We start from the raw sequence: 23450 nt of genomic DNA, 5'->3' as shown, positions 1-23450 counted from the left end.
CGTACCTAGGACAATCTGAGTGTGCCCTGAGAAAGAGATATGTGCAGCTCCTATCGGGATTTGTTGACACATTCGGGCGGTGTTGCTGGTCTTGTTTTAACCTGTCGAATTGTCTTGTTGTACCGGGTTACCGAGTCTGATCGGTGTGTCTCGGGTGGAGGTCTATTCCTTCGTTGACCGTGAGAGCTTGTCATGGGCTAAGTTGGGACTCCCCTACAGGGATTGAACTTTCGAAAGATGTGCCCGCGGTCATGGGCAGATGGGAATTTGTTAATGTCCGGTTGTAGATAACTTGAACCTTATTTAATTAAAATGAATCAACTGAGTGTGTTACCGTGATGGCCTCTTCTCGGCGGAGTCCGGGAAGTGGACACGGTGTTGGAGTAATGTTTGCGCAGGTTGTTCCTCTAGATTCTCGCTCATGCTTTGCCTCCTCTTCTCACTCTCTTTTGCGAATAAGATAGCCACCATATATGCTAGTCGCTTGCTGCAGCTCCACATATATTTGCCTTACCCTTCCTATAAGCTTAAATAGTCTTGATCGCGAGGGTGCGAGATTGCTGAGTCCCTGTGACTCACATATACTATAACTCCAGATGCAGGTCCAGGTGATTCCGCTCCAGGTGACGAGTACGAGCTCAAGTGGGAGTTCGACGAGGACTCTCAGCGTTATTATGTTTCCTTTCCCGACGATCAGTAGTGGAGCCCAGTTGGGGGTGATTGGGACCGTTGTCGCATGTTGGGTTCTCTTCTATTTTGGCACCGTTGTCGAGCCATGAGTGTTTTGGATGATGTAATGTTATTTTGTACTTGATTGACGTGGCGAGTGTAAGCCAACTATGTTCTCCCCTTTTATTATTACATTACATGGGATGTTTGTGAAGATTTCCTAACTTGCGACATATGCCTTAAATGCGATTATGTCTCTAAGTCGTGCCTCGACACGTGGGAGCTATAGTCGCATCGAGGGTGTTACAGTTGTGGTGGAGGGCCCGAGCGAAAGGTGGGGGCAGCTACCCACTTGGCACTTCGGGGAGCTGTGACGTAAAGCCACTCTTGTTGCCACAATCTGGACACCTCTAGAAAGGAACCCTTTGGCCATGGAGCGTCTGCAATTTTGCTTATTAGAGCACCTCCGCACGGTGCATACTGCCCCTCGACCATCTTCGACTTCACATCGAAGGTCTTGAGCCACAGGCCAAAGTGAGGGGTAATGCGGAGGAAGGCCTCACAAACGACAATAAATGACGGGATGTGAAGAAGGGAATCCGGGGCCAGATCGTGAAAATCCAGCCTGTAATAGAACATAAGACCCCTAACAAAGGGATCCAGAGCGAGGCCTAGTCCTCGAAGGAAGTGGGAGATGAACACAACGCTCTCGTTGGGTTCGGGAGTAGGGACGACCTGCCCTCGGGTGGGCAGCCTATGCAAAATTTCAGCGGTCAGATATCTGGCCTCCCTCAACTTCTTGATATCCTCCTCCGTGACGGAGGAAGGCATCCATCGGCCTTGAAGGCTGGATCCGGACATGATTGAAGGTCCGAAGCACCTAACCTGGGCTTTGGGTGTTAGAACTCGAGGCGGGGGAAGGATTCGATTGAGCATGGGAGGGAAAAAAGTAAAAGCCTTGTCCCTTTATAAAGAGGGTGAATATCAAGCGTCCTCCTCGTGGTCGTTTGGGACTTGCCTAAGATCTAGGAGTCCCAGGCATGGTTGGGTTACCCACGTCCGTATTAATGAGAATCCCGTAATAAAGGGAACACGATCTCTGCTTTGACATGTCAAGAAACCGCCTCGCGTTATGTGCGGGGCTGGTTAAAGAAAAATGGTTCAAATAATTATCAGGCCGTGGCGTGATGTCATGCTGCCAAAACGTGTCAGCAGATTAGATTTGTGGTAATATTATTCTCTCTATGGTAGTATGTGGAACTTATTTTGCAGGGTCGGACACTATCCTTGTATTCAAATTCTTCCGTGGTGTATTTGGAGGAGGAACCCACCTTGCAATGCCGAAGACAACACTGCATGCCGGACTCATCGTCATTGAAGCCTGGTTCAGGGGCTACTGAGGGAGTCCTGGATTAGGGGGTATCCGGACAGCCAGATTATATCCTTTGGCCGGACTGTTGGACTATGAAGATACAAGATTGAAGACTTCGTCCCGTGTCCGTATGGGACTCTACTTGGCGTGGAAGGCAAGCTAGGCAATACGGATATGTATATCTCCTCCTTTGTAACCGACCTTGTGTAACCCTAGCCCCCTCCGGTGTCTATATAAACCGGAGGGTTTTAGTCCGTAGGACAACATACAATCATACCATAGGCTAGCTTCTAGAGTTTAGCCTCTCTGATCTCGTGGTAGATCTACTCTTGTACTACTCATATTATCAAGAATAATCAAGCAAGACGTAGGGTTTTACCTCCATCAAGAGGGCCCGAACCTAGGTAAAACATCGTGTCCCCTGCCTCCTGTTACCATCCGCCTTAGACGCACAATTCGGGACCCCCTACCCGAGATCCGCCGGTTTTGACACCGGCAGGCCTACTCCCTCATCTTCTCGTGTCTCTATCGAACCGACTGGGCGGAACTGCCCCACCTACCGCGCAGGAAAAGCCCGCGCAGTATACTCCCTCCGTCTAGGTGACCAAGGTGGAGAGGAAAACGAGAGAACTTAATGTTTAGTATTTTCTAAGGCTGGTTGTAATGGTACTAGCCTTAGCAATTTTGATGAGGTGTCATATAATTAAATGAAGAAAGAGAGAGAGTTCAGTACTATGTGTCATACATGGCAATAAATAAAGTACTACATGATACTAATATATGATACATGGGGAAGGAGTACTAAGTACTATTAATACAGTTTTGCTAGAACTCATCTAGATGAGATATAATTTGGTCTCATTCATCTTTTATAGCCATTGGATGTGATGCTATATAAGATGTGTGTGTGCTGACGTGGGTTGTATTTGTTCTTGTGCAACGAACTGACCACTCCATGTAATGTTTGATAGTCTCAAGTCATTAAAAGCATACAAGCCCCACATCTCTTCTTGGTTGATTCCTCTATTTATGTCAAAAAATAAGAAACAACGTGAGAGTTAATGCACCACGCCTATGTGTTTACTATTTGGTTTTCGTAAGATGACTTAATACTCACCTAGACGGAGGGAGTATTCGATTTGACAACGGGCAGCGCAGTTCCCGATATGGCTTTAATGCAGACGAGGGAGGGAGTAGCGGTTCCCGATATGTTGAACGGCCAATGCATCCTCCTTCAATTAATGCATGAGGGAAGTAATGGGAAGAGGTCCGGGAAAAGAGGCTGCATGATGTGAATGCAACGCAGTTTTCCCTCATTGCCCTCATATAAAGGCGCCCCGCCATTCCAATGCATCTACCACATCGTACGCACCTAAGCATTTGTCTAAGCACCTACACTAAGCGCAAAAGAGCTCACTCTAGACCCATGGCGGTGATGCGCGTGAGCGGCCAGCGGCTGCGCCAGATGGTCCACGACGCCGGCCTGCAGCATGGCACCGAGGATCATCTCCAGACGGTGTTGGAGACCGGCTGGTGGATGGCCGCCGTCGACGCCAACTACGACTCTCAGTTGGACCAGATGATCGTTGCCACCAGCAACAAGTTCACCGTCCTCAAGAAGCTCGCGGACGACATCGTCGTACTCCTCCAGCCCGCGCACCCGGGCTCCTCATTGCCTGCCACCCTAATCGGCCTCCATGGCCGGAACCTCTTTCAAGCACTGGTGGCCCTGCGACTGCCCGCCGACGCCACGAAGAATGTCCACCTGGAGGTCACGCTCTCCCCGAGGCGCCTCGCCCTGCAAGAATTCGTCGACCTACACATCCACATGTACGAGCAAATCGTGCACATAGGTATCTACAAGGCCAGTGAGGACGCTACGATGTTGGCCTTCCTCAACCGGCTAGAAGCCTTGGATGCCTTTGCTAAGAAGCATCTCGACCTCGCCACAAAAGCCGCCGCTCCTTAGCCGTCGGTCGGTGGCTCGGCGCACTAAGTTGAGGAGGAGGAGGCCATATGTTCGTGGATCCATCTTTCTTCTTGCCTTCTGTAACCACCACTGCGATTGCATCATCGTGGCCTTAATTCTTATTGTGTTGTTGCATTCTCGTTCCAGTCAATACCGACATGTGTGATCCCTTTGCTTAATTATATGCATCACTGTAACTAGTACTCCATCCGTCAATTTATAAGTTGTGCTTACCTTTTCCATCAACTTCGTGCAACGCGCGGGCATCTTGCTAGAAACACTAGAATATGTCTATATAATCCGTATGTGATAGTCCATTTGAAATCTCAAAAAAAGACAAATATTTAGGTACGGGGGGAGTAATATATTAGGAGTATATCAAAACAATAGTGATTTCTTTCAAGTTTGTGAACAAATACTACTATTCTACTACTTTGGATCAGTCGCAACACACGGGCACATTGGTGGTAAAAGGAAAAGGCCTGCCGCGTTCGCGTCGCACCCCCACATGCCCGGGAATCGGGAGTACAACATGGCCCGTCTGGCACGACACATAGCTTAGGGAAGGCATGTTGCCTAGCATTTTCACTTTCATGTGGGACCGCCATTGAGCAAACCGACACCCCGCCCGCCGCCGGGTTGGAAAACAGAAATGAGGGGAAGATCTAGCTGTAGCACGGAAGCCAAGAAATTTAGTGTCGGACGGGGCCCGTTGATAGAGTAGGAGCATTCTGTACTAGTACTACTCCTACTAGTATCAAGTTTGTACTCCTAATACTATATTATTAGTACTACCACTATACAACTAGTAGGTACGTGCACGGCGCAACATCGTAGGAACAAAAAATGGGAAGATCTTGTTTTGGGTGATTTATCTTTTTTACAATCAACATAGTATGAATAATATGATGTGGGGGGCACCCATGAAGCTTATGTGGCTTGGTTCCATGGCTACGGAAGGTTAGAGAAAAATAAATAGATAATGTGTTTAGAGTGCACTCCACTAAATAGATATACTTTGGATCCATTGCAATGGACCGGCACATATATATCTATACCCCCTATATAGTGTGTGAAAAACTTTGAAAGTTGGTCGTTGGATGAAGCCAATCTGACGGTACAAAGATGGCAAATCCGAGCACTACTGGCCGTTGGATATCATCCACCAGATTCTGCCACATGTATAATCTAGAAGACTCCATGGTTGAACTTAATTCATGACTAACTTTGCCACAACTAAGCTTAGGCAAAGTTATTAGTTCTTCAAAATGAGAGCCACAAGTTGGCAAGCCTAAGGGAATCTTGCCACATTTTTTGTGTGTATGTCATGTGGGGCCTTAGTGTGGCTTGCCTAAGGTGTGGCTTGAACCAAACACTCACCTAAGTTAATCAAACTTGCCTAACCTTACATTCCACCAGATTTTGCCACATGTTAGAATCCAGAAAGCTCCACATGTAGAAGCATAATGCACAAACCACCAGAATCTCATGCGTGCAATGCACGTGTACCTTACTAGTACTAGTTGGTAGTGGTAAGAAACAAATTCTAGTTTTGGCACGAGCTCGTACTGCGGGAGCACCACAAGGCCTGCCGCAGGAGTTACATGTCCCTCTCGGGGCCCACGGGACCGAACTTCAGTGGCTTAGTGCCTGGCCTATGAGTCAATGACATGCGGACCTTAAATGCGGCTGGCCCACATGTCATTCTCATGGTGGTGGCGTGGTTCGCAACTCACTCGTTCGAGATGAACCGGCCGGTGGTGGCGTGGTCGTGGCGAGGGTGCCACAGCTGGGCGTCGGGGCGTTACGAGGCGTAGATGGCCCACCGGCGGGTACTACCTATAGTACATAAGTACTCCAGCTGAGGATTGATGCCCGGGACGAAATGTGTCACAGCCGCTGGATGAAAATTCGATGGAGCGGGAGTACGGATCGGAGCACGGTAGCGGAACAGGCAAACCACGTCCAATCGGGTGTGTCTGTGGTAGAAAGTTGATGGTCGCCGTAGTTTAGCTGGCTCGCATGTCATGCACACAAAGGCAGAGGAGCGGTGGGGCCGAGAGGGATGAGGGGCACGTCGGGGGGATGAGGATGCCCTGACGCGAACAATCCTACCATTCTGTCACTGACATGTGGGACCCATAAGCGTGGGTCCCACCTGTCAGCAAAGGAAAGGTAGGGCAAGGCAGTGATAGCCACGTCAGAGGATCCATGTCCACGTCGGGGGACGTCGCGCTGTGGGTTGGAGCGGCATCGTGGGAATCGCATGTGGGTGTGGCAGTGGTAGAAACAAGAAACGTGATGGTCGTCGTGGTTCAACTTCCATTGACAAGTTGTCATGTCTGCTGACACATGTATATCAAAACTAGAGTGTTTATATTTTAAGCACGTGAACAAGTATTATTCTACTACTTTGGATCCATTGCAACGCACAGGCCAGCACATTGGTAGTAGTAGTGTCCATCTCTATCTCTAGAGGCCTTCCCTCGTTCATCCTTTTCTCTCACAAGATAAACTACTCATACAAATGCATCTTGATGTTCCATGGAACGCACAAGGATGTTTCCTTGGGGGTCTCTCCAGCGCGGCGTGGACGTAGTTGCAAGTTGACGCCCCTTGAGATGCCGACGTTGAGGGGCACTCGGATTTCCTCCGATGAGCAGGTAAGATGAGTTTGATCACATAGTAAATGCATTCTAAAGACTACTTCCGTGTCCATTTCCTAATTCTCCGCCTACCCACTGTTTCACAGGTTAGGCTTGGTGCGAGTGGAGATTGGCTTGCATATGTACGGGAGGGTACCAACATCAATTTGCACAACATTTACAATAGTGACACCGTTCCTGTAGAACCTTTGTCCAACATTGGGATCGGCCATGCAACGGGCCACCGCATGAATTGGTACGATGGAACCACGGTGAGATTGAATAAGATATCACGAACCTTGCACATGGCGGTCAAAGGTGGACCATGCTGTCTGCGGCCGATTTGTTGCCACACGAGTAGGAAGACGTTGTGCTCCTTTTTAACTGCATCTTCGCGGTGACAAACCAGGGGACTTATTTTGTATGGGACACATCCTACGATATACTCCCTCTCTCCCAGTTTATTTGTTTTGAATCTTTTCATTTTATAAGTTTCAAATTCAAATTTAGAGCTCCCCATCACATGTTGAGATTACAATGTCCATTAAATCGTTGCGTACATGTATAGCAAAGAAACAAATCTCGAGTTTGGCACGAGTTCGTGCTGCGGGAGCACCACAAGCCCTGGCGCAGGAGTTACATTTCCCTCTCAGGGCCGTCGGGACTGAGCTTCAGCGCCTTACTACACCTAGCTTTGAGTCAATAACATGTGGACCAGATAGGTGACTGGTCCACATGTAATGCTCCCGTAGGCAGAGGGACAGTGGGGCCAAGAGGGTTTAGACGCAGGTCGGGGGACGTGTGGTTTCATGGGTTCGAGCGGCGTCGTGGGAATCGCGGGTGGCTATGGTAGAAACTTGATGCTTGCCGCATTTTAGGTGGCCCACATGTCATGCACACAAAGGCAGAGAGGCGGTGCGGCCGAGAGGGGTGAGGCGCACGTCGGGGGGCGTGGTGCCGTGGGTTGGAGAGGCGTCGTGGGAATCACGAGATAAAATGTGATGGTCACTGTAGTTGAACTTCCATGGACAAGCTGTCATGTCTACAGACACTTGCACTGCATACCGATCACTGGAAGGAGTAGCAGAGAAATCTATATATGTGGATAAGTAGTTCCTTATAGTCAAGCGGACCCACGCTACTACTCTGTTCCAAAGACATGCACACCATCGAAATAGTCCATCTATATCAATATACACCGAGAGGGAATAATTTTTTTTACAAGAGAGGAAATAGTTCATCCATCCATAATGCCCTCCTGCTGGTGCAGCCTTTTCTTCTTCTTCTTCTTCTTCTTCTTCTTCTTCTTCTTCTTCTTGTTCTCATTCTCTGTGGGAGACGGCTTCGCAACAAGCTATTTGGACCTTGCAGCTATCTCGAAACTCACATGGGCATCGAGGGCAACATATTTTATCCGCTCGTACGTCAAGGGATGATTCTCCCATCCAAACGACCTTAATGCCACCGTCTCGTTACCCTTCTAAAGATTTGTACCGAGCACAAAATTTGCTACATCGAATAGGGATGGTGTCTGTTTATCACAATCTTCTACAGGAATTTTGATTCTGGTTTGTAGGTCAGCGATGCTTTTCAAATCAAGGTTGTACGGCTCCAGCTTCTGTTTGTTCCCTTCGATGGCTGCCCCACAGAAGTATACGTCCTCCCGAGACAAGAAATCGTGAAGCTCACCTGGTATGGAGGGCGAGTGTATGATGTGGTACACCAAAACATTATCTTCAAGGCACAGCTAAAGGACGGCGGTGCGTTGGATCTTCCCAGGGGCACGCTCCATGTACTCTGCATCGAGACCGATGACCCTCGTCTCTACCTTTTCGATGGAGTTGGATACATTGTTGATCCACTGCCGAACAACCCTTGGGTGGACGGTGACGGTGGCAACTATGCGCATCGAGCCTTCGACGAGGACATGTTGGATGCTAAAAACCTGCATGTCGATCTCTTTCGTCATTTGGAACCACTAGAACGGAGGGCTATGGTTTGGAGAATTAGGATTAGATGGCTAGTCTAACTGAAGTAGTAGATGATTATTTAAAGAGGTTAAAACCAGGTGAATGCAGTGGGGTTTGGATGCAAATGAAGACGAATGGGAGGTGAAGAAGCCGAGGAGAATCGGTTCCCGATGGAGAAGTAAATGGGAGAAGTGGCATGCAGGCAGTTGATTAGACGGCTAGGTAGACTAAACGAAAAGGCTATGCGGGTAGACTGATGAGTCGTACCTGTTCGTGTACGTGCCCATCCTTCCTGATAGGTGGGACCTATGCAAACAGATAAAAAACTGTGTCGTAGTTTTTTTTGAGCGCGTGAGTGGGAGACACAACATTCTCTGGTTAAGGAATACTCCCTCCGTTTAGGTGAGTATAAGTCACCTTATGAAAATTAGGTTTTCCCAAAACCTTTAGGCGTGGAGCATTAACTTCCTGCTCGATCCCCTCCCAGCCTCGTTAGCCAGCATTCTCTTCCTCTGCTGCCGTGTTCTACCTTTCCATTTTTCCTCTTCTCAAGTGTGGAACGATCTGCATGCCGTCCTTGATGCACTAGAATGACCACTGCATGCATCGCGGCAGGGCGTTGATTGGGCATGCACGAGAATTTGGTTCTGCTCGCAATATGGATGATACCTAAACGATGAAGTGAACAGGCATGCTAGCACGGGAGACCTATTTCCGCTATACAATACTGGAGTACTCATGTTCCTACTACTACTACTACTACTACTACTAGGAACATGAGGTCCGTCCTGCCTTCGGTCGCTGCGTGCTGTCGCTCAAGAGTGGCATGGCGGCGCTTGACGACCAGTTTGCCGGCAAAGTGCTGATGGTAACCATCAACGGCGACCGACCTCTTGTCTCGCCGGACGACCTTGTTAAAGCTCTTGGCATTGCGCACGGCATCCAAATAAGTGACTTGCTCGTCGAAGTCTGTCCGCCACAAGCTGATTTCTTCGTCAGGTTCCGGACAACTTTCGACTGCAGTCGTGTGTTCGAATCTTCCCGGTGTTTGTTCTGCGATGGCGCGCTAGTGAGCTTTGATCGGTGGCACCCAGGATGGGGCTCGGTGCCCTCTGAGCTTGAGTTTTTAACAAAGCTTACCTTCCACGGCATGCCTCGACGTGCTTGGAACAGCAAGTCCATGAACGAGCTTATCAACGACCTTGGAGGTGAGCTCGTAAGTATGTTTGTTGCTCCAGACAGCTGGGCTCTGACGGTAATGGCATGGATGAAGAAGCCGTCCACTAAACCGAAGGTGATTGGTGTTGAGATACCGGTGTAGGAACCGGGGTTGTACTATTCATCGCCACCAAGGCCGCCGCGGACCATGTTAGGGATGTACCTATATCGAGTATTCGTGCATGTCGAAGAAGTGGTCAATCCATCAATCGAAGTCCTGCCGCCGCCGCTGGTGCCAGGGTCCGTCGACGACGTCCATTACAGGAGTCAACGTCAGACTTTCCCCGTGTTGCTTGGAATGATGGATGGCACAGGGCCTACTCCATCGCGCGGCGGAGGCCACTGCTTCTTTGGGAGAAGAGGCAGGGCTGGCTGCCTGGATGTACTCTAATTTGAGGTAACAACTGAATCTTGTCAGATACTAGTTAAATCCGAGCTATGGGTGTGAAGCACTGATACGCTAGTACATTTGATTGTGAAATGTTCTAATTTTGTACCTAAACTTTTTTTAGAAAGGGATGTACATCAACTTAATGTGCTAGCAGAACTTATTGTGTTGTCTGTCTGTTTTCTTTGCACAACATTCAAGATATTTCCCCGTCATTGATAAAGACGATGAACCGTTATGTATGACTTCGTTGGTTTCAACATAGCCCTTCCCGTAGCGATCCACTGCTTCCATCCTGATTGTGCCGCCTGCGTGAAATTTTTGTATGCAAGTTCAGTGTGCTATGATGTTCTATATGATTGTGTCAACTATATAAGTTTTTGCTGAGCATCAGCAATGCATATGGATGAAAGATGTATTTACGAGCATCGACCGATGGGTCTCTCTCTCTCTCTCACACACACACACACACGCACGCGTGCACACACACGCACAAGTGGGACCCGTTGAATTATTTATTTGCTCGTGACAGCTTTTAATTAGGTTCCACTGTAATCTAACTTTTTTCTTAAGTTATTAATTGAGCTCAGTGACTTCAAAAAGTTATACAGAAGCCTTGTTTGGGCCTTTCCGGCGTCGCTGAATGTGGGCTGAGTAACCATGTTAGGTTGTACTGTACTACACAAGCCTTTTTTTTCAACATCAGCAATGCAACTGGGCCGACAGTTGTACACAATATCCGGGTCAACTTGTTATTCTCCGCCCCGCTGGGCTGCAAACTTTCCTAGGAGGTATGCATTAGGCTTAACAAGAAAATGGACTTTAAGAAATAATAAATGGGATGTAATTATAATAACTGGACAGTTACTATGCACCAAACACATAATTAGTTTGAAAAATATATTATTTTTGGAATTTGAAAATTTTAATTTCATTACTTGTTGCGAGCGCAATATTTTGTTGGGTTTTAACGTAATACAACTTTATTTTGAAATTATATTTAACCTGACTAGAAATTTCGGATAAAAATATTTCGGATCCCATCAAAATGGGGGAATTTTTTTTGAATTCTGTTTTGAGCGGTTGTTTGAAATTATTAATCGTTGTCCTAGCTATAGGTTGGGCTGTACTTTTAACAAATTGTAAATGGGTTGTAGTAAATTCCATTAGAATTAAAAATGGGTTGTACATTCTTACAAATCGCAAATGGGCTATATGTTCTCTGCCAAATCCGAGTTGTGGGCCTACTAAGTTGACGCGTACCAAGGGCTTTGTCAACTTAGTCAATATAAATGATTCTAGCTGCAGTGATCGTATGATGTCCATCCAACGGCCGTAGTGCTTCTTCAACCTCTGGTTTTCTAGCTCCAGCCGCCCAAAGTAGCGTCGGTCGTGTCACGTGCTCCTGCCTCCCGTGGCCGGCTGTGATGCCGCGGAGGCCTCACCGCCCCATACTACTCCCACCGCTGGCTGGGCCATCCCTCTACTCACCCACACCCCTTATTATTCTGCGGCGACGGCAGCCTCACACCGCAGCCGAACCAGTGAACCCTCGTACTCCTCTCCGCGCGGGCTTCCACTGCTGCGTCTTCCCCGGCTCCGCGTCGTCCCCTTCCTAGGCCTCGCCATCGTCCAGACCACCGCCCTGCTGCTCTCGGCGCGGCATGGTCAACGTGGTCAACGACCGACTTCCATCGGAAGAGTATTGTACATGGAGAGGCTGACAGCTGGGTCCAGGCGGCCGCAAGGAAGTGCCTCCTTATTACGCACAATATAATTATTCCTCCACCTGATAGCAGGGGCCCACCGGACGGGCCACCTTATTTCGTGAAAAAAAACATTTCCCCCCTGACTGCTGGGACCCACCGGACGGGCTAGCGTATTTCGCGAAAAAATGTTCCCCCCACTGTCAGCTTGGACCCACCGGAAGTGCCTCCTTATTGCGCACAAAAAAATGAATACTCCCCATGCTAGCTGGGACCCGCCATGGTGGGAGGCTGCCTTGTGGGCCTACTAAGTTGACTGGGACGGGGTCCTTTGTCAACTTTAGTCAATATGAACGATTCTAGCTCCAGTGACCGTACGATGTCCATCCAACAGCCGTAGTGCTTCTTCAACCTCTGGTCTTCCTGCTCCAGCCGCCCAAAGCAGCACCGGTCGTGCCGCATGCTCCTGCCTCCCGGGGCCCTGCTGTGCTTCCGCGGAGGCCTCACCGCCCCCTACTATTCCCACCGCTGGCCAGGCCCTGCGGCGACGGCAGCCTCACACTGCAGCCGAACCAGTGAACCCTCGTACTCCTCTCCGCGCGGGCTTCCACCGCCGCGTCATCCCCGGCTCCCCGTCGTCCCCTTCCTAGGCCTCTCCGTCGTCCACCGCCTTGGTGCTCTCGGCGTGGCGTGGTCAACGTGGTCAAGGAACGACTTCCATCGGACGTGGACTGTATGTGGAGAGGTTGACATCTGGGTCCACGGCCGCAGCAAGGAAGTGCCTCCTTATTATGTGGAAAATAATGATTCCTCCACCTGACAGCTGGGACCCATCGGATGGGCCACTGTATTTCACGCAAAAAATGTTTCCCCCTGACTGTTGGGACCCACCAGCTACATCTTCGCACGCAAGGAAGTGCGTCCGGGAAAAAAACTATTCGCCCCCTGACTGATGGGACCCACCAACTACATCTTCGCAGGCAAGGAAGTACCTGACAGCCGGGACCCACCTGGTCGAAGCGTACATAGCGTTGTCATTCTGGTCGCGAACGTGTATGTACATGTCGTAGTAGAGGCGCGCACGTGTCGTAGAGGCGCGCACGTGTCGTAGTAGAGGCGCGTACATGTCGTAGTAGAGGCGTGCACGTAGCATCTACACATACGTACAGTGGCCATGGTGCAAGAAAGAAAATATGGCCACGTATGTGTACATACGGGCGGGGTCTCGAATGCCTACTCGCGCATACGTACGGCCAAGGCTCGTGTACATGGCTGGGTCGGAACGGAGAAACAGTGTCGTCGTTGTGTTCATGGGGAGGCAACGGAATGCGTCGTGCTCATGGGGAGGCAAGGGAATGCACCGTGTTCATCGGGAGGCAACGGAACGCATGGGGGCCAACCGGCTGGGTCAGAACGGAATGTGTGGTCGTGTTCATCGGGAGGGCTAGGACGGAACAGGCGATGGAAACGAGGCATGGCGTACCGCACAATGGAGGAAACGGACCTCCTACGTTCGGAACGGGGTCCTGTTGATCGGGAGGGGTCTGGCATACCGCAAAACGGAAGAAATGGACCTCCTACGGTCGAAACGGGGGTCCTATTGATCAGGAGGGGTGTGGCGTACCGCAAAATGGACAAAATGGACCTCCTACGGTCAAAACGAGGGTCCTGTTGATCGAGAGGGGTGTGGCGTACCGCAAAACGGACGAAACGGACCTCCTACGGTCGAAACGGGGGTCCTGTTCATCGGGAGGGGTGTGGCGTACCGCAAAACGGGACTCCATGGATACTGTTCATCTCCACCGTCGACCTCCTCCAGCCTCCACGGGCTACCGTCGACCTCCTCCAGCCTCCACGGGCTCCTGTTCATCCAGCCTCCACCGCGCGCTACTCCACCAGCTACTGTTCAACCACCCCTCCATGGGCACCCCTCCATCGTCTACTGTTCATCCAGCCCTCCACACCACGGGGTCCTGTTCAACCACCCCTCCACGGGCACCCCTCCACCATCTACTATTCATCCAGCTCTCCACCACACCATGGGGTCCTGTTCATCCAGAGGCAACGCCTTTGCTCACTTTTCATCCAACCCCCCCTGCAACGCTCACTGTTCATCCAATCGATCGGCTTCAGTTAGCAGCAGTAGCGAAGGAATCGCTCGATCGGGTTCAGTTAACAGCCATTGATCGATCGCTCGGGTTCGATAACGCGTAGCCTGCAGTGCAATCGCTCGGGTTCAGTTAGAGCCCAACGCCTCACTCGGGTTCAGTTAGAGCTAACGCCTCGCACACACGCGCGTACGTGTACGAGAGAAACGCGCATCGCTCGGCCCCCGACCTCCCACCGTAACCAGGAACTCCCAGAAATTTTCCTCCCCCTCGCTTCTACCACGGTTTTTTCCGTCATGGACGGCCCAAAGAACGTCATGCAGCTGCATCTCCGGCCCGCCCAGGATGAAAAGCCCATTTTCTGTCATGATTTTTTGTCATACAAGTAGGAGCCCACCACATCTATGATGATACCGGGTTTTGTCACAATTATCGTCACAGAAGTGTCATATGTATGACAGAAACAAAATTCATTCGGCCCAATATGTCACGGATGTGTCTTTTTTTTGTAGTGATACATGACCATACCTAGATATTCTCATAATTATTCGCTTTTCTATCAATTGCTCGATAGTAATTCGTTCACTCACCGTAATATTTATGCTCTTGAGAGAAGCCACTAGTGAAACCTATGGCCCCCGGGTCTATCTTCCATCATATTAATCTTCCAACACTTAGCTATTTCTATTGCCATTTATTTTACTTTGCATATTTATTTCTCTTTATCATAAAAATACCAAAAATATTATCTTATCATATCTATCAGATCTCACTCTCGTAAGTGAGCGTGAAGGGATTGACAACCCCTTTATCGCGTTGGTTGCAAAGTTCTTATTTGTTTGTGTAGGTGTGTGGGACTCGAGCGTGATCTCCTACTGGATTGATACCTTGGTTCTCAAAAACTGAGGGAAATACTTACGCTACTTTACTACATCACCCTTTCCTCTTCAAGGGAAAACCAACGCAGTGCTCAAGAGGTAGCAAGAAGGATTTCTGGCACCGTTGCCGGGGAGATTCGCGCCAAGTCAAGTCAAGCACAAGTCAAGACATACCAAGTACCCATCACAAACTCTTATCCCTCGCATTACATTATTTGCCATTTGCCTCTCGTTTTCCTCTCCGCCACTTCACCCTTGTCATTTTATTCGCCCTCTTTTCCTCTCTCCCTCTCTTTCTGTTCCGCTCCTCTTTTTCTATTTGCCATTTTGCCCATTTCTTGTTTGCTTGTGTGTTGAATTGCTTGCTTGTCACGATGGCTCAAGATAATAGTAAATTGTGTGACTTTACCAATACCAACAAAAATGATTTTATTAGCACTCCGATTGCTCCTCTTACCGATGCTGAATCTTGTGAAATTAATGCAGCTTTGTTGAATCTTGTCGTGAAAGATCCGTTTTCCGGCCTTCCTAGTGAAGATGCCGCTACCCATCTAAACAACTTTGTTGATTTGTGTGATATGCAAAAGAAGAAATATGTGGATAATGATATTGTTAAACTAAAGCTATTTCCGTTTTCACTTAGAGATCGTGCTAAAGCTTGGTTTTCGTCTTTGCCTAAAAATAGTATTGATTCATGGAATAAGTGCAAAGATGCTTTTATCTCTAAGTATTTTCCTCCCGCTAAGATCATCTCTCTTAGAAACGATATTATGAATTTTAAGCAACTTGATCATGAACATTTCACACAAGCTTTGGACAGGATGAAATTAATGATACGTAATTGCCCTACACATGGTTTGAATTTATGGATGATTATACAGAATTTTTATGCCGGATTGAATTTTGCTTCTAGAAATCTTTTAGATTCGGCCGCGGGAGGCACTTTTATGGAAATCACTTTAGGAGAAGCTACCAAACTCCTAGATAATATTATGGTTAATTATTCTCAATGGCACACTGAAAGATCTACTAGTAAAAAAGTGCATGCGATAGAAGAAATTAATGTTTTGAGTGGAAAGATGGATGAACTTATGAAATTGTTTGCTAATAAGAGTGCTCCTAATGATCCTAATGATATGCCTTTGTCTACTTTGATTGAGAATAATAATGAATCTATGGATGTGAATTTTGTTGGTAGGAACAGTTTTGGTAATAACGCGTATAGAGGTAATTTTAATTCTAGGTCGTTTCCTAGTAATTCCTATAATAATTATGGTAATTCCTACAACAATTCTTATGGAAATTATAATAAGATGCCCTCTGATTTTGAATCTAGTATTAAAGAATTTATTACTTCGTAAAAGAGTTTCAATGCTTTGATTGAAGAAAAATTGCTTAAGATTGATGAGTTAGCTAGGAATGTGGATAGAATTTCTCTTGATGTTGATTCTTTGAAACTTAGATCTATTCCACCTAAGCATGATATCAATGAGTCTCTCAAATCCATGAGAATTTCCATTGATGAGTGCAAAGAAAGAACCACTAGGATGCGTGCTAAGAAAGATTGCTTTGTGAAAGCGTGTTCTTCTAGTTTTCATGATAATAAAGATGAAGATCTAACAGTTATTGATGTGTCCCCTATTAAATCTTTGTTTTTCAATATGAATCTTGATAATTATGGGGCTGATGAGCCACCTTTACCTAGAAGGCGTTCTAAAAATTCAGAGTCTTTAGATCTTGATGCAAAAATTGTTAAAAGTGGGATTGAAGAGGTTAAAACTTTAGATATCAATGAACCCACTATTTTGGAATTCAAGGAATTTAATTATGATAATTGCTATTTGATAGATTGTAGTTCCTTGTTGCAATCTATGCTAAATTCTCCTCATGCTTATAGTCCAAATAAAGCTTTTACTAAACATACCATTGATGCTTTGATGCAATCTTATGAAGAAAAACTTGAGTTGGAAGTTTCTATCCCTAGAAAACTTTATGGTGAGTGGGAACCTACAATTAAAATTAAAATCAAATATCATGAGTATTATGCTTTGTGTGATTTGGGTGCTAGTGTTTCCACGATTCCAAAAACTTTGTGTGATTTGCTAGGTTTTCGTGCTTTTGATGATTGTTCTTTAAACTTGCACCTTGCAGATTCCACTATTAAGAAACCTATGGGAAGAATTAATGATGTTCTTATTGTTGCAAATAGGAACTATGTGCCCATAGATTTCATTGTTCTTGACATAGATTGCAATCCTTCATGTCCTATTATTCTTCGTAGACATTTCCTTAGAACGATTGGTGCAATTATTGATATGAAGGAAGGGAATATTAGATTCCAATTTCCATTAAGGAAAGGCATGGAACACTTCCCTAGAAATAAAATTAAATTACCATATGAATCTATTATGAGAGCCACTTATGGATTGCCTATCAAAGATGGCAATACCTAGATCTATCTTCGCTTTTATGCCTAGCTAGGGGCGTTAAACGATAGCGCTTGTTGGGAGGCAACCCAATTTTATTTTTATTACTTGATTTTTGCTCCTATTTAGTAATAAATAATTTATCTAGCCTCTTTTTTGGTTGTGTTTTTGTGTTTAATTAGTGTTTGTGCCAAGTAGAACCGTTGGGAAGACTTGGGGAAAGTCTTTTTGATCTTGCTGTAAAAACAGAAACTTTAGCGCTCACGAGAATTGCTGCCATTTTTATTTGGAAAGTGATATTTAGTTAATTCTTTTTGAATATGATTAACAGATAAATTAATCACGTCCATATATTTATTTTAGAATTTTTGGGGTTCCGGAAATTTGCGTTAGCTACAGATTACTACAGATTGTTCTGTTTTTGACAGATTCTGTTTTACATGTGTTGTTTGCTTATTTTGATGAATCTATGGCTAGTAAAAGAGTTTATAAACCATAGAGAAGTTGGAATACAGTATGTTTAACACCAATATAAATCAAGAATGAGTTCATTACAGTACCTTGAAGTGGTGTTTTGTTTTCTTTCACTAACGGAGCTCACGATATTTCTATTTTGAGTTTTGTGTTGTGAAGTTTTCAAGTTTTGGGTAAAGATTTGATGGATTATGGAACAAGGAGTGTCAAGAACCTAAGATTGGGTATGAAATTGGCACCACAAGGTAAAATTCAAGGACACCAAAAAGCCTAAGCTTGGGGATTCCCCGGAAGGCATCCCCTCTTTCGTCTTCGTCTATCGGTAACTTTACTTTGAGCTATATTTTTATTCACCACATGATATGTGTTTTGCTTGGAGTGTCTTGTATGATTTGAGTCTTCGCTTTTTAGTTTACCACAATCATCCTTGTTGTACACACCTTTTGAGAGAGACTCACATGATTGGGAATTTATTAGAATACTCTATGTGCTTCACTTATATCTTTTGAGCTATATAGTTTTTGCTCTAGTGCTTCACTTATATCTTTTAGAGCACGGTGGTGGTTTTATTTTATAGAAATAATTGATCTCTCATGCTTCACTTATATTATTTTGAGAGTCCTTTAGAACAACATGGCGATAATAAAAACTTTCATACAAGTGCATTAAATACTATGAGAAGTTTGATACTTGATAATTGGTTTGAGATATGGAGATGGTGATATTAGAGTCATGCTAGTTGAGTAGTTGTGAATTTGAGAAATACTTGTGTTAAAGTTTGTGATTCCCGTAGCATGCACGTATGCTGAACCGTTATGTGATGAAGTCGGAGCATGATTTATTTATTGATTGTCTTCCTTATGAGTGGCGGTCGGGGACGAGCGATGGTCTTTTCCTACCAATCTATCCCCCTAGGAGCATGCGCGTAATACTTTGTTTTGATAACTAATAGATTTTTGCAATAAGTATGTGAGTTCTTTATGACTAATGTTGAGTCCACGGATTATACGCACTCTCACCCTTCCACCATTGCTAGCCTCTCTAGTATCGCGCAACTTTCGCCGGTACCTTAAACCCACCATATACCTTCCTCAAAACAGCCACCATACCTACCTATTATGGCATTTCCATAGCCATTCCGAGATATATTGCCATGCAACTTTCCATCATTCCGTTATTGTGACACGCTTCATCATTTTCATATTTCTTGCATGATCATGTAGTTGACATCGTATTTGTGGCAAAGTCACCGTTCATAATTTTCATACATGTCACTCATGCATCATTGCACATCCTGGTACACCGCCAGAGGCATTCACATAGAGTTATATCTTGTTCTAAGTATCGAGTTGTAATTTTTGAGTTGTAAGTAAATAAAGTGTGATGATCATCATTATTAGAGCATTTTCCCAGTGAGGAAAGGATGATGGAGACTATGATTCCCCCACAAGTCGGGATGAGACTCCGGACGAAAAATAAATAAAAAGGGAAAAAAGAAAAGAGGCCAAAAAAGGCCCAAAGAAAAAATGAGATAAAAAGAGAGAAGGGACAATGCTACTATCCTTTTTCCACACTTGTGCTTCAAAGTAGCACCATGATCTTCATGATCGAGAGTCGCCTATGATATCACTTTCATATACTAGTGGGAATTTTTCATTATAGAACTTGGCTTGTATATTCCAATGATGGGCTTCCTCAAATTGCCCTAGGTCTTCACGAGCAAGCAAGTTGGATGCACACCCACTTAGTTTCTTTTGTTGAGCTTTCATATACTTATAGCTCTAGTCCAGCCGTTGCATGGCAATCCCTACTCACTCGCATCGATATCTATTGATGGGCATCTCCATAGCCCGTTGATACGCCTAGTTGATGTGAGACTATCTTCTCCTTTTTTTGTCTTCTCCACAACCACCATTCTATTCCACCATATAGTGCTATATCCATGGCTCATGCTCATATATTGCGTGAAGATTGAAAAAGTTTCAGAACATCAAAAGTATGAAACAATTGCTTGGCTTGTCATCGGGGTTGTGCATGATTTAAATATTTTGTGTGGTGAAGATAGAGCATAGCCAGACTATGTGATTTCATAGGGATAACTTTCTTTGGCCATGTTATTTTGAGAAGACATAATTGCTTAGTTAGTATGCTTGAAGTATTATTATTTTTATGTCAATATTAAACTTTTGTCTTGAATCTTATGGATCTGAACATTCACGCCACAATAAAGAAAAATTACATTGAGAAATATGTTAGAAAGCATTCCACATCAAAAATTCTTCTTTTATCATTTACCTACTCAAGGACGAGCAGGAATTAAGCTCGGGGATGCTTGATACGTCTCCAACCTATCTATAATTTTTGATTGCTCCATGCTATTATAGTATCTATTTTGGATGTTAATGGTCTCTATTTTACACTTTTATATCATTTTGGGGACTAACCTACTAATCGGAGGCCCAGCCCAAATTGCTATTTTTTTGCCTATTTTAGGGTTTCAAAGAAAAGGAATATCAAACGGAGTCCAAACAGAACGAAACCTTCGGGAACGTGATTTCCTCAACGAACATGATCCAGGAGACTTGGAGTGGGCGTCAAGAAACAATGGAGGAAGCCATGAGGCAGGGGGCGTGCCTACCCCCCCTAGGCATGCCCTCCACCCTCGTGGGCCCTCCGTTGCTCCACCGACGTACTCCTTCCTCCTATATATATCCACGTACCCCCCAAATATCCAGGAGCACCACGAAAACCTAATTCCACCGTCGCAACCTTCTGTACCTGAGAGGTCCCATCTTGGGCCTTTTCCGGAGCTCCACCGGAGGGGGCTTCGATCATGGAGGGCCTCTACATCAACTCCATGGCCTCTCCGGTGATGTGTGAGTAGTTTATTTCAGACCTTCGGGTCCATAGTTATTAGCTAGATGGCTTCTTCTCTCTCTTTTGATCTCAATACAAAGTTCTCCTTGATCTTCTTGGAGATCTATTTGATGCAATCTTCTTTTGCGGTGTGTTTGTCGAGATCTGATGAATTGTGGGTTTATGATCCAGATTATCTATGAACAATATTTGATTCTCCTCTGAATTCTTTTACGTGTGATTGGTTTATCTTTGCAAGTCTCTTCGAATTATCAATTTGGTTTGGCCTACTAGATTGATCTTTCTTGCAATGGGAGAAGTGCTTAGCTTTGGGTTCAATCTTGCGGTGCTCGATCCCAGTGACAGAAAGGGAACCGACATGTACTGTATTGTTTCCATCGAGGATAAAAAGATGGGGTTTATATCATATTGCATGAGTTTATCCCTCTACATCATGTCATCTTACTTAAAGCATTATTCTGTTCTTATGAACTTAATACTCTAGATGCATTCTGGATAGCGGTCGATGTGTGGAGTAATAGTAGTAGATGCAGAATCGTTTCGGTCTACTTGTCTCGGACGTGATGCCTATATACATGATCATACCTAGATATTCTCATAATTATTCGCTTTTCTATCAATTGCTCGACAGTAATTCGTTCACCCACCGTAATACTTATGCTCTTGAGAGAAGCCACGAGTGAAACCTATGGCCCCCGGGTCTATCTTCCATCATATTAATCTTCCAACACTTAGCTATTTCTATTGCCGTTTATTTTACTTTGCATATTTATTTCTCTTTATCATAAAAATACCCAAAATATTATCTTATCATATCTATTAGATCTCACTCTCGTAAGTGATCGTCAAGGGATTGACAACCCCTTTATCGCGTTGGTTGCGAGGTTCTTATTTGTTTGTGTAGGTGCATGGGACTCGAGCATGATCTCCTACTGGATTGATACCTTGGTTCTCAAAAACTGAGGGAAATACTTACGCTACTTTACTGCATCACCCTTTCCTCTTCAAGGGAAAACCAACATAGTGCTCAAGAGGTAGCAAAAAACTATATTGAAAGATGATAGTAGCAATGATGCGGAGTAGGTCCGTGATTAGAGGATTATCCTCATTGCTGCACAGAAGAATTATGTCCTTGATGCACCTCTAGGTGACAGACCTATTGTAGGAGCAGATACAAACGTTATGAACGTTTGACAAGCTTGATATGATGACTACTTGATAGTTTAGTGCACCATGCTTTACGGCTTAGAACCGGGACTTCAAAAATGTTTTGAACGCCACGGAGCATATAAGATGTTCCAAGAGTTGAAATTGGTATCTCATACTCATGCGCTTTTCAAGAGGTATGAGACCTCTGATAGTACTTTGCCTGCAAGATGGAGGAGAATAGCTCAGCTAGTGAGCATGTGCTCAGAATGTCTGAGTACTACAATCACTTGAATCAAGTGGAAGTTAATCTTCTAGATAAGATAGTGATTGACAGAGTTCTCTAGTCACTATCACCAAGTTACTAGGACTTCATGATGAACTATAATATGCAAGGGATAACGGAAACGATTCCCAAGCTCTTCGTGATGCTGAAATCGATGAAGGTAGAAATCAAGAAAAGGGCAAAGAGAAGAAGGGGAACTTCAAGAAGAACGGCAAGCAAGTTGCTGCTCAAGTGAAGAAGCCCAAGTCTGGACCTGAGCCTAAGACTAAGTGTTTCTACTGCAAAGCGACTGGTCACTACAAGTAAAACTGCCCCAAGTATTTGGCGGATAAGAAGGATGGCAAAGTGAAAAAAAAGTATATTTGATATACATGTTATTGATGTGTACTTTACTAGTGTTTATAGAAACCCCTCAGTATTTGATACTAGTTCAGTTGCTAAGATTAGTAACTTGAAACAGGAGTTGCAGAATGAACAGAGACTAGTTAAGGGTGAAGTGACGATGTGTGTTGGAAGTGGTTCCAAGAATGATATGATCATCATCGCACACTCCCTATACTTTCGGGATTAGTGTTGAACCTAAATAAATGTTATTTGGTGTTTGCGTTGAGCATGAATATGATTTGATCATGTTTATTGCAATACAATTATTCATTTAAGTTAGAGAATAATTGTTGTTCTGTTTACATGAATAAAACCTTCTATGGTTATATACCCAATGAAAATGGTTTGTTGGATCTCGATCGTAGTGGTACACATATTCATAATATTGAAGCCAAAAGATGCAAAGTTAATAATGATAGTGCAACTTATTTGTGGCACTGCCGTTTGGGTCATATTGGTGTAAAGTGCATGAAGAAACTCCATGTCGATGGGATTTTGGAATCACTTGATTATGAATCACTTGATGCTTGCGAACCATGCCTCATGGGCAAGATGACTAAGACTCCGTTCTCCGGAACTATGGAGCGAGCAATAGACTTGTTGGAAATAATACATACTGATGTATGCAGTCCAATGAGTGTTGATGCTCGCGGCAGGTATCGTTATTTTCTAACCTTCAAAGATGGTTTGAGAAGATATGGGTAAATCTACTTAATGAAACATAAGTCTAAAACATTTGAAAAGTTCAGAGAATTTCAGACTGAAGCAAAAAATCATCGTAACAAGAAAATAAAGTTTCTACGATCTGATCGCAGAGGCGAATATTTGAGTTACGAGTTTGGTCTTCATTTGAAACAATGTGGAATAGTTTCGCAACTCATGCCACCTGGAACACCACAACATAATGGTGTGTCGAGACGTTGTAATCGTACTT

This window comes from Triticum aestivum, chromosome 3A, assembly GCF_018294505.1.
Source record: "Triticum aestivum cultivar Chinese Spring chromosome 3A, IWGSC CS RefSeq v2.1, whole genome shotgun sequence".
NCBI lineage: Eukaryota > Viridiplantae > Streptophyta > Magnoliopsida > Poales > Poaceae > Triticum > Triticum aestivum.
The sequence above is the reverse complement of the archived record's forward strand: the minus strand, read 5'-3'. Positions refer to the sequence as shown.